Here is a 5,441-nt window from a genome sequence, read left to right as displayed (position 1 = left end):
TTTCCTCTCTGCTTCTGTCGTTTAGGGACCGGGGAGAAAATGCAAAAATCTTTTAAAAAATAACGATTTGCGGGCTGCAGTTGCACACTATTGAGTTTGATGAGCACAATGTAATTCACCAACTGCAGACCCCCAAACCATTCGTTATGGAGTTCGTTGAGCAGAGGCTGTGTATGTTTTGGTTCTAGAAAGCTGTGTCCAGCATAACATTCAATAATCATTTCATTGCGTTGATTCACCATGTGATCAATTCAGTATTTTTCTTCTCTATGCTCATTATCTATTTCCCATATGACATTTACATTTTAGTCACTTAGCAGACGCTCTTATCCAGAGCGATTTACTGGAGCAATTAGGGTTAAGTGCCTTGCTCAAGGGCACATCGACAGTTGTTTCACCTAGTCAGGTCGGGGATTCGAACCAGCGACCTTTCAGTTACTGGCCTAACGCTCTTAACCGCTAGGCGACCTGCCGACAATGACAGACAGTTGGTGGTCGGAGCATGTCTCTGGAGCTGCTGAGCCGAAGGATATGGAGGTAAATCATTGACTATGATTTGAGCATGTAGAATAGATTTGTAGTTGTGAACACAATTTGTAAATATGTAACTGATGAGTTGTGAATATGAAAAAAAAAAACGAATTTGTAGTTGTAATCGCATTTGCAAACTTGTAACTTCATATTTGTGAGCAATAATTGCATCAGTACACCTGCACATGTCAATTATGTGGTCCTCTGTAGCTCAGCTGGTAGAGCACGGCTCTTGTAACGCCAGGGTAGTGGGTTCGATCCCCGGGACCACCCATACTCAAAAATGTATGCACGCATGACTGTAAGTCGCTTTGGATAAAAGCGTCTGCTAAATGGCATATTATATTATTATTATATTATTATATAATTTTGCGTGCTCAGACTTCTGGCAGTGCTTTAGCGCCCTACCCTGTCAAAGATTTGTAGATGTGCAAACAGCAATTTGCACTGCTGTATAATATAATGATGGTCGTTCAAGTTTTTCTGCAGATAAGTTACAAAATAATTCTCTAAAGAGGGTGAATCCGCACTGCAGAAACAATGAACGCGCATTTCACAATCTGACATAATGGTAGCCTACCTTTTGGGCTTTACATTGGAGATTAGCAGATTTTTCATGGTTCTAGGTCGATTCTTAAGCATTTTGAACTAAGAGCCGTTTGGGAGCCAAATGAGCCGGCTCACCGAAAAGACTCGGAATGCCCATCACTAATCTGCAATGGAGCGCTGGGTACCGTTAGCACTCTCATCTCTCTCCCATCACACTCTCTCCCATCACACTCTCTCCCATCACTAGTAAGAATGGGAAAGAGAGCGAGAGCAGGAGATCTTGGAGGTGGGACCGGTCGGGTTCTTCTAACAAACCAGATTTGGTTTTCATATACCAGTATACTCTACACTGGTTGGTGACTATGGAAGCGTTTAGCTGCCGGTACTCAGTTGGAAATGCAAATGATAAATAAATATCATGTTTGCTATTCCTTTTCCTAAATGTGTATGCATGTTGTGACAAAATTCTAATTGAAATGCAAAAATATATATTGCATGATCATTGTCATGATTGAGTATGCATAAAGTCTGCCAATCTGAAAAAGAAATGGCAAAGTATATTTAATATTTCATTTCCATGGTACTATCCAGTACAACACTGACATTTACAATCTAAATCTAAATGCTTATTTCATTTCTCATGTTTTCTATTTCATTTCCTTGTTGTGACAAAAATCAAATCTATTCTCATTTGTATACTGTGTGTGGTTTAAGACTGTCAAAATTATAATTATCAATCAAACTCAATAAATGCAATGCTTAATTTTTCTATTTTGTTTCCTCATTACTCCTTTACATTTATATGATCGATGTTAGACGTGTCAATCAAACGCAGTGGGCGGGGTTTGGTAACGTGAGGCGGAAGATGTTTATGGAGCGGATCGGAAGTAAAAGCCATGCATGAAACTTTAACATGAAACACCATGAAACGTTAACATGAAACACCATGAAACGATTACTGACAAATATTTTAGGCTTGAACAAATCTTGTGTTGCAATTCTGACGTACAATAATGCCTTTCAGAGATTTGGCAGTTTCATCTCACCAACTAAAAAAAAACGTACACCAAACGGCCTGTGAGGAGTGCTACACGAACAAGCATAACACAGTATAAAAAATTAAAGTCAGGGAAACCGGAAAGAGGCATCCTGCCCTTTTTACAAGTTAAAAGTCTCCATTCTCTAGTACTCCTCAGTTGAGTTTAGATAGCTAATGTATTTGTTTGCCAGCACAAGTCTAGATCGCACTAGCTGTATTATGCCTACAACAGTGAAGTTTCAGTCTGCTAGGTGTATCTCTACAGCGTGGGCGCATCTCTGGGTGACGTGGACATCCCGTGCATACACCTTATCAAAATATTACTAATTCAATATTGCAGCATCCCGTTCTCTGGGCTCTGTCTGCGATCATAACCAGTAGTATATACAGTGCATTCGGAAAGTATTCAGACCCTTGATTTTTTTCCACAGTATCCCATAATGACAAATCAAAAACAGGTTGTTATAAATGTGTTAAAAATAAACAACTGAAATATTACATTTACATAAGTATTCAGACCCTTTACTCAGTACTTTGTTGAAGCACCTTTGGCAGTGATTACAGCCTCGAGTCTTCTTGGGTATGACGCTACAAGATTGGCACACCTGTATTTGGGGAGTTTCTCCCATTCTTCTCTGCAGATCCTCTCAAGCTCTGTCAGGTTGGATGGGGAGCATCGCTGCAAAGCTATTTTCAGGTCTCTCCAGAGATGTTCGATCGGGTTCAAGTCCGGGCTCTGGCTGGGCCACTCAAGCTCATTCAGAGACTTGTCCCAAAGCCACTCCTGCGTTGTCTCGGCTGTGTACTTAGGTTCGTTGTCCTGTTGGAAGGTGAACCTTCGCCCCAGTCTGAGGTCCTGAGCACTCTGGAGCAGGTTTTCATCAAGGATCTCTCTGTACTTTGGTCCGTTCATCTTTCCCTCGATCCTGACTAGTCTCCCAGTCCCTGCCGCTGAAAAACATCCCCACAGCATCATGCTGCCACCACTATGCTTCACCGTAGGGATGGTGTCAGGTTTCCTCCAGACATGACGCTTGGCATTCAGGCCAAAGAGTTCAATCTTGGTTTCATCAGACCAGAGAATCTTGTTTCTCATGGTCTGAGAGTCCTTTAGGTGCTTTCTGGCAAACTCCAAGCGGGCTGTCATGTGCCTTTTACTGAGGAGTGGCTTCCGTCTGGCCATTCTACCATAAAGACCTGATTGGTGGAGTGCTGCAGAGATGGTTGTCCTTCTGGAAGGTTCTCCCATCTCCACAGACGAACTCTGGAGCTCTGGCAGAGCGACCATTGGGTTCTTGGTCACCTCCCTGACCAAGGCCCTTCTCCCCCGATTGCTCAGTTTGGCCGGGCAGCCAGCTCTAGGAAGAGTCTTGGTGGTTCCAAACTTCTTCCATTTAAGAATGATGGAGGCCACTGTGTTATTTGGGGACCTTCAATGCTGCAGAAATTTTTTGGTACCCTTCCCCAGATCTGTGCCTTGACACAATCCTGTCTTGGAGCTCTACGGACAATTCCTTCGACCTTATGGCTTGGTTTTTGCTCTGACATGCACTGTCAACTGTGGGACGTTATATAGACAGGTGTATGGCTTACCAAATCATGTCCAATCAATTGAATTTACCACAGGTGGACTCCAATCAAGTTGTAGAAACATCTCAAGGATGATCAAACAGGATGCACCTGAGCTCAATGTCGAGTCTCATAGCAAAGGGTCTGAATTCTTATGTAAATAAAATATTATGCAAAAAAATCTAAAAACCTGTTTAAGCTTTGTCATTATGGGGTATTGTGTGTAGATTGATGAGGGAAACATTTATTTGATCAATTTTAGAATAAGGCTGTAACGTTACAAAATGTGGAAAGTCAAGGGATCTGAATACTTTCCGAATGCGCTGTACAAGGACGTAGAATAATATATGTTTGGTGAATCTATGAATTATGTATGACCACTGGTGTCTTTGCCACTCAAAATATTTTTTTATATAATATTTTGATATTTATTTCACCATTCAATCTTGATAAAGCATATTCTGTAGGAGGGGTTAATTTTAAATAGTTTGACATGATTTACATGAATCAGGTCATGAAGATTATGGACTTTGAAATGAACAAGGGAGAGGTTAAACAGAGGCTAAGTCTGGCATAAACTTTTTCCCTCACTTTACAATAACTCTGTTGGAGTGGTCTTATGTAGTCTCCGTATAGGCTGTTCCCTCCATCGCGACGCCGCTGCCCAGTTGAAGAGCTTGTGATCTCCAAGCAGCACCATGCGCCTTCGGAAAAGCACCCCTCGGCCTCAGAAGATGCCCTTCTGGAGGCATGCAGCAATAGAGTCATTATACCCTAATGTAGGCCTATTTACCTACTAGCCAAATAAAGCTCAGAGCATGCATGATGCCTGCAACGCATCATTCCAACATATTTGAACATTTAATTGATCCTTCATTCAGTTCAGTCAGTCAGTATGTCATCCATTCTGTCAATTGTCTGAGTTGCAATCAGTCTTATCCATTTTGTTTATTGAAATCCATGTGTGTATTCAAAATGATCTAAATTCTAAAAATGTCTTTAGCCTATCACTTTAATAATTCAATGTTTAATTTAGGCCTATCCAAATAAATAAAAATATGCCTTCAACTTCTAGGCATTGCAATTTAGTCTATCATTCATTCATTCATTCATCATTTAGGGTACTGTTGTCTTGTGGAATAATGTTAGATATATTTGTGTTTTATAACTGTTTTTATTATAGAGACCCTAGCTCACAGGCCTCTAAATATTTTACAAAATAGTTGAAGCACGTGCAGTGGCTAATGGGAAAACAGATCTGGCTCTAAGAATAGTCTATAGATCGTCTTGACCATTTGGGACCCCTTGGCTGTTTCGCTCAGGACAGGTTATATCCAAGACTTAATCAATGTTTTATTTTGTCTCATTTATTGATATGGATATAGCCTCTGCGTAATGGGGTTGTGCAACGCAAATGGCTATAACAAGCATACATACAGAGTGGAATTCCCTGATACAACAGTCAAAATGCCTAATATAAGGTCTACAGTCTGTGCTATATAGTCCCCTGTAGCTCAGTTGGTAGAGCGTGGCGCTTGCAACGCCAGGGTCGTGGGTTCGTTTCCCACGGGGGGGGCCAGTATGAAAATGTATGCACTCACTAACTGTAAGTGGCTCTGGATAAGTCTGCTAAATGACTAAAATGTGCTCCCAAATACTGGAAAGAGTGTGATTCATTACATGATAAATAAATAATAAATAAATAAAACATGATCACCACAGTAGCCCCATAAAAATAAATTAAGCAATTACA

The 5,441-nt window shown here is 40.9% G+C and overlaps 1 pseudogene across 1 annotated transcript in view; it reads left to right on the top strand.

The window, feature by feature from the left end:
* The window catches only part of LOC311114594 (NF-kappa-B essential modulator-like), a 35,209-nt pseudogene extending 33,360 nt beyond the window's left edge, over window positions 1-1,849 (top strand). Inside the window, exon 14 of the transcript in view lies at window positions 1-1,849. This exon is cut by the window's left edge and continues 773 nt beyond it. The product of the transcript in view is annotated as an NF-kappa-B essential modulator-like (transcript).
* The last annotated feature ends 3,592 nt before the right edge of the window (window positions 1,850-5,441 follow it).

The sequence above is a fragment of the Coregonus lavaretus genome (genome assembly GCF_964263955.1).
Source record: "Coregonus lavaretus genome assembly, contig: HAP1_SCAFFOLD_693, whole genome shotgun sequence".
In the NCBI taxonomy this organism is placed as follows: Eukaryota; Metazoa; Chordata; class Actinopteri; order Salmoniformes; family Salmonidae; genus Coregonus; species Coregonus lavaretus.
This window is presented reverse-complemented; position numbering and strand designations above follow the sequence as displayed.